The sequence below is a fragment of the Dreissena polymorpha genome, chromosome 9 (assembly GCF_020536995.1).
Source record: "Dreissena polymorpha isolate Duluth1 chromosome 9, UMN_Dpol_1.0, whole genome shotgun sequence".
Lineage (NCBI taxonomy): Eukaryota > Metazoa > Mollusca > Bivalvia > Myida > Dreissenidae > Dreissena > Dreissena polymorpha.
This window is the reverse complement of record NC_068363.1, coordinates 74,111,214-74,121,236: the sequence shown is the minus strand read 5'-3', so window position 1 is coordinate 74,121,236 and position 10,023 is coordinate 74,111,214. Positions and strand designations below refer to the sequence as shown.

Here is a 10,023-nt window from a genome sequence, read left to right as displayed (position 1 = left end):
TGTATGATGTTATATGCAAAGAAATCATAACATGCAATATATATATTTATAATGTGCACGTTTTTTAAATACCATTATAATATCTGTATGAGAATACATTTCCGATAAGCCTTTTAGGAAAGAAATTCTTGCAAACCTGCGATAGTCTTTTTCTAACGGCAAGTGATTAAAAGAACATGCAAATGGTTGAAGCGGGCGTCATCGCCTTTAAAAGAAAAGTTGAACCTCACAGTTAACCAAGAATTATCGCAAAACGCACAAGGATATATATCTTTTTTCCATTATAAAGGAGTTGTTTTTAACCAACAATATAGTCAGCAACAGTTATCACGTGATAACCTAGTGAAGATTTGGCTCCATGTTGAATTGAGCGAGGAAGTTAAATGGTTTATGGTAACGATCAGCGACCTGACAACTGACCAAAGAAGTAAGATGTGAATATTTGCGGCGAATCGGAACCATTTTGTTTATGTGGTATTGTGGTATTAATTTCTATATTATTTTTTAGTTTTTTTTTCTTTTTGACTTAAATTTGAACGAATGCATATACTATGTATTTACTATTGATGTGTCATAAGATGTGCGCAGTGAAAGTTATATTAATCTTAAATATATAATAGAACGAACATGTTTGAGCGCTTTGCATTTAATCGCTGTCACGTAATTACGTATCGTTCGTGGATAACACAGTTACAACCAAAGTTCATTTCTGATTTCATTGAGATTTATTTATGTGAAATAACTTCTAACACAACGCTTCTATTGTTCGTGAAGTACAATTTTACAGTGCGGCGGCCAACATGGCCGCCCCGTCAAGAAAACGCGACAACTATCACCGCAGACTTTCAAATCTAACCGCAGAATCCTCTTACAACAACCTCACAGCATTTTTATTCTGAGGAAAAATAAACATAAAGTTAAGATATGTCTTATCCCATTATTGATTGGTTAACTGATACTCTTCCGCCGATTTACTAAACCCACCCCTTCGAATAACCCTTGTTGATTGGATGGATCGCTCATGCATCTACCACATGTCACAGCAGAAGAGTGCAATACACAATTATCACTTTGGGAACAGGAGACCTCATTTCATTAGCATACTTGATCATACAAACAGATGTTCTCTATGGACAACCCACATTGGTAATATGAAACCTAAGACTTCTATAAACGATTATGCAAACCCTGATACACATTCTATACACATTCAATCTGAACTTGTATCCGTATGTACCTTGGGAAATTAGAATTACCCTTATATAATTATCATATCTGAATTATGTATTGATTTGAAGTAATGTTGACCTACGAGCCAAATTGTTAGTCAAGAACTAAGACCATGTCAACAGATGTTCCCGATATTTGAACTACATTGGAGAAATGAAACCATACTTCCATAATCATTTTTTCAAACTTCATTACATGTCCCATCCGAACTGACCTCTGTTATGTTAATTCCTAAATACCCGCAACATACGGATACGTTACATACTCAAGCATATTATTAAAATATTCCCCTATTATTAAATCTATATGTACTTAAATTTCTATCATAAGAATAAACAATAAGCTACAGAGTACATGATAATAAACAATATGCTAAAAGAATAGCTGATATGCGTATGCTGTTATGTCGCATCGCTATCTGTAAGTTAGTCACACATAGTCCCATATGTAATGTTTTTTCCTTTATAATTATTTGGACCAAAGCAGTTATCAAAATTAATAACGTATATGAATATTAGTATCGTTCATTCTACATGCTTTAACGGACAAAAACAACCATCCTCGAAACAGTTCGAATCCCAACATAACGACAATAAGGTGCGTTATTTGCATTGCTTAGATCCATCACTCATGCACAAATCTATGGTGACTGATTTCTGCAATATCGTTCAAGCCTGTTGTCGAGTTTAAAATTCGAAAACACGAACACTCATAATAACTTTATATAACCTCCAGAACGGGTTTGTTTGTGCTGTCTGTTTTGTTAATTGTCTGGGTTTGTCCAGTGGTTTCATACAGCATATATTAAATCATACAAATGGACATGGTACGTCTTATTTAAACTTCGTAAACAAAGTGAAATGAAATACGCATAAAACGGTGATCTCTTATGCGATGTCGTTTGATCACAACAGCAAAATTTAATGGATGGAACGTCAGGATTATTTTTTATATTAAAAAGGCGTGTTAGAAACCTTTCCGTCCACGAATGATATATGTTAGCCACCATAAAACAAATAGTATATACATTTCCAGTAACACAACTGACGTATTGCATCGACGTCGTTTTGTGTTTATAACCTAATTGTACTCGGACTTATCTGAAAATATAAACTTAATAGGGCATGTTGGCTGGCTACCTGACACATTGTAGAAGTCTCAGCATGTATACTAAGATAAAATGAATCTGTTTTTTCTTGAAATATTTACTTGATATTATTGAGAATCATACAACCGCAATATATGTGTGTGTAGAACCATTAAAATTGTGAACAATGCATTAGAAAATAACATACGCTTTTAAAGCAAAATCGAAAATAATGCGTGATAATTGTGTGGTTCAAATATGATTATATTCATTAAAAATATTTAGCGTTCTTACTGTACCTTGATATTGAATGTTAAAAATACCTAACGGTAAAATAAAGTTACCGTTGTATTTTGTTATTTAACATGTGACATTGAACTTTAATATATGGCATGTGTTTACCCATATTTGGATTCATTTATTAAATTGTATCTTTACCTCTAGGCCCGTTTGAAAATTTAATACACAGTTTCAATATAATTTATTAAACTGATCTCGGAATAAACACCCAAATAGATTTAGAAAGCCTTTAAAACATAATAATGTTATTTCTACTGTCGAAACTATTTAACATATATATATATATATATATAAACGCTGTGACTTACGTATACGATACCGATTCAAAGTACGAAGAGGTTGCATACACCTAAATATTATTGTATTGCACCTCTGTTTATATCACGATGCACCTAATTTGGTAATCGTTTATTTGCTATATAGACATACTCAGCTTTATGGTTATTTTTGGCTTCGTTGCCAATTTTTGCGTTTTGCGTTATAAATGATGGAGACGGTACTGAACAATATTAACACAGTACACTAGTGACTATAAAGAATCATGGAATTAAACGTGACTGATTTGTAAATTTATTGCATATGCATAGCTATAATTATATAATATTGGCGCTTTTATTGTTTATATTGTTTCGTATCGAAACTTCGGAGCCATTGAACAATAATTTCGTCATGCATCCATTGCTTGAAGTTAAAGTTTTCAATCAATGCATCACAATTAGATTTTTAATTGAAAACTGCGTAGTTAATACCATGTCATATATAAACAAGGGAAACACGTATAATATTTTTGACTTTCATCTATATTCAAGTACTCAATTGCCAACTGCGACACAAAACAAACACAGATCATAAGCATATAAGAATTGGGGTCAATGCCAGAAAAATTTTAACCAAAATATCTACGACATTCCGTTTAGTTGATTTTATGCATAATTCTCTGAAGATAATATTTAAAAATAAATTTTAATACGAATTATTTGATATGCATACCCCGCAAAAATATTTAAGCTAAGTACAGCATAGTAAGTAATTCAATTTGAATATTGTAGACTAGCTAAACCAGTAGACCAGGATCATACGATATTCAAATTTCATGAATGATTGCGATGTGTAGGCAGTCCATTTCTGTTCACAACAAGCCAACAATGTGCTAAATCAACACTCTCATTAACCTCGCCCGTATGTGTTGACCCGACAGTTTAATCATTATATTGTAAGTCAAATTAATACTATGGAGCATTGCATTTTTCATTCACAGTATATCATATTCAATAATAGGTGTAATGTTTTTGTAGTTTGTGCAGTGTAACCATGTTGAATGTATGTATTGGTAAGAATGCATGTTCGTCTCCTTTTACCATTAAAAAATTCCAAACGCTCATAAACTATTGTATTTAATGCTACTCGATAAAATCTCATCAAGTATTATATTTTACAGATGTTAACAGAAGATAAATTTGTGTTTTACGGTCATAACCGGAGGAAAAAGGCATTCACTTTACAGAGTGATGTCGGCATACTTTTTTTATTAGCATGTTGCTATCAGGGTTTACCGTATTTGTTATCGCGAAAATGGCAAATACGTACAACTAAGCATGTATATATACAATGATCGCTTTTGAAGTGTTATGCATTCGGTGTTTGTCAGATGTATTCATAGACGTGTTACGCAAAGTTACCTTTATATATTTTTAAATAAATAATCATTCGTTTGTGTTGAGTCACATATATTAATCATGAAGTTATTGCATGTTAAGAATTGGCAGTCAATACGACTATTTACATGCTTTAACTGGCTGATTGCTCCCAAAAGTTGCTCCTTAGCAAAGTGTTAAGCGATCCAAGGAAACGATAGGGAATCGCTCAGGAGAAAAGTCACTTTAAAACGCAACACAAAAGTCGTTAAAACGGATCAGTACAGTTAAATAAATCAATGTAATGTCTCAATTTGCGCGATGTTACATCAAATGCAACAGGCCTATCACACCAGCTGCGTATAAGCCTTGGTATGAATGTATGAATGATTTTACAGACCTGGAGTGAATATATAAGTCTGTCTTACATATTTCTTGATAATGAAGTTGAACATTTTAACACAAAATGACGTATTTGTATGGTAATTGTATCAATCTTCCGTTTGTATTAATCGGTATGCATAGTACACATTGCTCAATTAGCTTGTTAAGGAATGCTGATGATCTTGGTGATGTTTCTTAATTACTTCCCATTTACAATCTACTTAACTTGTTACGTTGTGTAATAAACATGCATATGTTACAAGTTGTTGTTCGAACTTGCTATGATTGTTAATAATTAATATGGGATACGATTTACTATCACTGACCCTATGATCACTAATTCGATCAATTGATACTTACATATACACAAATAAGACCGTACGTTCAATGCGTTTGTGAATACCTCTACTACTGTCTTGTACCTGACACTGTTGAATGGAGAAACACTACACAATTTTTGTCATCATGTTGAGTCTTGAGACATTTACGAACTTTCTGAAATCTAAAATTCCTTTAACATTTTGATGTTTTGTTCGAAACGATGATAACAATAAAAGCCGCGCAATCCAGAGGACAGTCTACCATCCGCGTTTAGATTGGTATCATACATTCTAGTTATGGAGACACCATTATTTATAAAATTATTGCTAATTTAACATTTTAACCAGTAATACATCAGAACTATATCAAAAACGATTGCATTTGGTATAACTGCACTTTTCGAATACTTTCCTGTATGGAGGCGATGCATATTTACGTCTTGATGTTGATTTATAGTGAAGAAAACAAAGACTTGCGCTTTAGTTTCGACATTTCTGAAACAATTTGCGGGTAACAATAAATATGCAGGTTATTTCGGAGAATATGTGCTCACTTCTTTGAACTTTCTACGTTATATATTTGAGTTCGTAGAATATAAAAGGTTGTATGTTTCGTTAGTTATAGCTACGGTTATAAAAAACAGAAGTTGCACTATTATGGCATCAAGTTTCTGTTATCAAGGTTAGGTAGTCTAATAGTTTGACAACACAACATCCACTGACAGCTTAACACGTGATTGCTTACATTAAAATGTTTAAATATAAAGTAATTCGAGCAAAATTCGGTCATGTAACATTTGATTGGATACACACAGCTGTGCGAGTTTCATCACTCTTCTATGTTCAAATGTGGTGAACAAAAAAATATAGTTTACATAAGCTTTTTCCTTCTCACAATTTGTTGAATACGATATCGTGCATAGTTCATTGTTTTAGCATAATAATACATTAATACATGCGTTAATAAGTCTACTAAAACTCTTCACAAAACGTTATTTCTAATAAATGTTTTTTTATTTTTTTATAATGCACTTGGTCTCTGCGTATATAATCATTTACAACATCGTCGTTAATGTTCAATATAACTTAAAAGTAGACAGAAAATGTTAATGTGATACCTTATCCAATGTAATCCTAATTGCCTAAACAGTTTACACGCATTGTTTCGGAGATAAATATGTGCCTCGCTCTGGGCTTTTTGCATGTGCGTCATGTGTCGCACTTTCTTATCAGGAAAAACACTGTCCGTTTGTATTATATTTTTTTGTATAATTCAAGAGGAGGCAAAGGCTAATCAGGAAAGACAATTAACGCAATTCAATAAGCCAGGATTGTCCAGAAAGTTGTTCATAAAAGAACGCGGCGCTGCCAATGCAATAGCATTAAATTTAATATTGGCATACATGTCTTCGATTCAAATCTGTTTGGAAATGGCGAATGTACACATTAATCTTAATAAACTCAATAAAATTGAATGTCTTTATTGCCAACGCATTTTTTTATCATTTTTATATTTTGCTTTGATGGACTAGATGCGTTTAGGCCAGCGTCCTTCTGTGTAACATTATGCGTTACGATTATATGTTATGTTTACCGTACACATGACCACTATCCCGCATGATAGAGGGTTGTTATATTTTTAGGTTTAGAATAATTCTTATGTATCGAGATTAATAATAACATGTTCACAAATCTTTTAAATACAGTGTAATAACTTATCTGTTTTTTCTTAGAAATGATCTTAAACAGGTTGGACATAATAATAATTCCTTGGAACCTAGTATTTGATATTGACAGGTTTATATCTAAATGATTGAATGCAGTTAACTATGGAAAGAGATGCGTAATAACTCGTCTCTCCTTATTGTATATCAACTGAATAATGCATTTCGTTTAATTGAACAGTACATATAGATCAAGATTGTTTATTTTAAGACCCTTAAAGCAATAAAAACGTTTTGTGATTATTACATAACGTTCACTATGGATGATAATCAAATGGGAATGTAAAACAAGCGTCAACTAATCTAGTGACCATGTATTTCGATTAAGCGGGTGACACATGCATAAATTGAATTCGTATTGAACGTACAGGGTCCGTGTTTCCGATGCTGTTTACCCTCTTATCAAAATAAATATAACAGCAACACATATACTTCTTACATGGAAATTTTGCATCTGTTCCAATTGTTGCTTATTAAAAAAAATTCAGAACAACCAAACATCTTTACCCCGCCAAAATACAAGATTATTGCAGGATGGCCTTTGATTGTTCAATGCTCCAAACCAGATGGTGTAAAAACTGTTGATTGAAACAATCATAGCAGACTTATACGAATGCAACTGTAAAACTTATTAAGAAAAACTATCCTCGATAGTTGACATACTTAACTCGTTAATGGTTGCTTAAGAGGAACGCTGTGCTCTAAAAAAGATCAAAAAGCACAAAACAGGATCTGCAGATTTATAGGATGGATCAGCAGTTTAAGTGATATATTATGCTGATGCGCAGAAAATTGAGTATTCTTAAACATGTATAGCTCTTTCAACTGCTATCTTACATGTATGTCATGTATTAAAGACAACCTTGATAATTTTAACGTGTAATGCGAATGTTGATTGTATAAATTTATAAGCTGCAACAATACATTATTTTTGCAAAATTATCCTCAGACAAGTATACGTTATTTATAACTTTGCAATTATAAAGAAAAGTCACTATTATCTTTATTAATATATACACCGTCAAACAATTTGATAGCCACAAATCGTGGTCACGGGCACAAGCAAACGTATATTATAATACGTTGCTTGTTATGGTGTAAGCTTTATCATACGGTAAATTAAAATTGTAGGACACATACATGTTAACATTTATTTTCAAGTCGTTACCTTATTTAAATTGTGCACTTCATTAAGTTAAGTATGTATCATTTCACATGTGTAATATTAGTTATATTAAGCAAGTCCTTAATCAAGCTAAATATGTCATGTATCTTCGTGTTTGAATCCTTCCGTCTACAAAGCGTGCATAGGCAGTATATAGTTTAGTCATACACTCCTGTACTTTTAACACACAACAAATATTATTAATTCTGCAAGGATATTTCTGTATTACATAGTATGAACAGACGTTTGTCATAGAGTGAATATCGATAAGAACCGTTTTATGAATAATGGGAATACATTTGTGCGGATCAAATAGACGTCTTTGATTTAAACAAATGCTTGCACAGTTGGTCCCTGAATTGTCACTCGTCATTAAAAAGAGATTAATATACACGTAATCCGTAATCACTCTGCTGTCAATTTCACCGAAAATATATATAATCTGTTTATACTTGATTACAAATAAGCTGCACAAAATGCAAATTCTGCGCATGCTGCAAATTAAGCTTAAAACCATACGTTAGGATAGATAAAATACTTAGGTATATAAACGTCTGCATTTGAGATGCATTACTGAATGCTTAGAATCCTTCGAGCAACCACAAAGGTGAGTCTTTTAATTTGCCTATAAAGATATTTATTATTTAATTATTTTGTTTCAGTTAAATATTTATTCTGTATCACACTTTATCATATGATTAACAACGTCCATAAATTGAGTCTGAATAAAAGGAAAGAACGTGAACCCATAAAGAAGGACTGTTTGACGAATGATTTTTGAAAAAAAAAACGACTTTTGGTTATTCATTTTTTAAACTGCTATATTTTTTACGAATGGGCCAATATATTTTAATATTATGGTCAACACATTATGGAAAGATGTGTCAGCAATTAATAGGAATTCAATTAATATACTCAAAAATTCTCGCAATCGATTTTGTTGTCTGATTCGGTCTTCCAGTTTTGACGACCTTGTTCTGCCCTTCCTATTGTATAATATTTGCTTTCAATAGATAATGGAGGATCCATTAGTATGCATGATATATGACTTAGTCTCTGCGGAACAGTTTTGCTGTTTATCGAACGACAATGACCGTGCACCACTTGTACAAGTTTCTTTTGTTACGGTGTTTTATTTTTAACTACCGTTGTCCGCAAATGTCTACATAATCTAAGTATCATTTCTAAGCCAATAATTCCATACGTGCGGCTTAATATTTTTATTAAATATAAAGCATTACAACTATATTTGCTCCCTTATTATTTACACTCAAATATTCCGTAACGTGTTTGCTTGTGTATTGAAGAAACGATCACTCAAGATGAACATCAAACAGTTGATGTGTTTGTTAGTGGCGGCTGTAGCGCTTTTAGCGATTGCTCCAGTAGCAAACGCCCAATACTATGACTACGGATATGGCGGTAACAACTATGGCTACCCCGGAAACTATGGCTACGGGGGAAACTATGGCGGGTATCCAGGAAATTATGGCGACTATGACAACTATGGTGGCGGATGGTTATACAAAATCCTCGGAGGGGGTGGCAAAGGCAAAGGCAAATGGGGCGGTTACGGCGGCTATGGCAAATAATACATGTCGTAAAGCATTGCTTAAAGGTACGTGTGGTAAGTTCTTTTTAACTACTTAGCATAGTGGGCATTAGTGAATTGATTGTGTTTGGCATATGTGTGTTTGTACAACATAGCTTAAACGAAAACAAATCACGCATATATTTTTTAAATATCAAAAACGATTCGCAATGCCTTACATGTCCGATATGCAATGTAATTGATATACCCACAATGTTATTATGAGTGCATGCGGTTCGAATAAACGATTTCCGTATGCTTATGTAAGACTTAAGCTACAAAGGTGGACACGATGTTAATTTCCATTCTCCCTGTATTTTATTCAAGAGAAAGTTCCATTTATCTTATCTTTCCTTTGCTTCGATACATGATACATGACTCATCCTTCGAGTCTATTTTACAGGCGTTCCAAATCAGCATATAACATAACCACAGATTTATAATCGATTTATTACGCTAAATATTGTCATTTCTGTTTCAGAAAAACGGATCTAACTAGACCATACTTGGACACATGTATAGCAACCGTTTATTGTAATTTACGTTCAAATAAAGATGTACACAGCAATAAATTAACTAAATCGCAAA

General features: G+C 32.8%; 1 long non-coding RNA gene across 3 annotated transcripts; it reads left to right on the top strand.

Moving 5' to 3' along the window:
• Nucleotides 1-8,428: 8,428 nt before the first annotated feature.
• LOC127844874 (uncharacterized) lies at nucleotides 8,429-10,023 on the top strand. Of its 3 annotated transcripts, XR_008032924.1 has the most exons (3): nucleotides 8,429-8,451; nucleotides 9,152-9,462; nucleotides 9,917-10,023. It is a non-coding gene; the product is annotated as an uncharacterized LOC127844874 (long non-coding RNA). The 3 variants fall into 3 exon arrangements; XR_008032923.1 differs by lacking the exon at nucleotides 8,429-8,451; XR_008032922.1 differs by lacking the exon at nucleotides 8,429-8,451 and having other exon boundaries at nucleotides 9,152-9,471.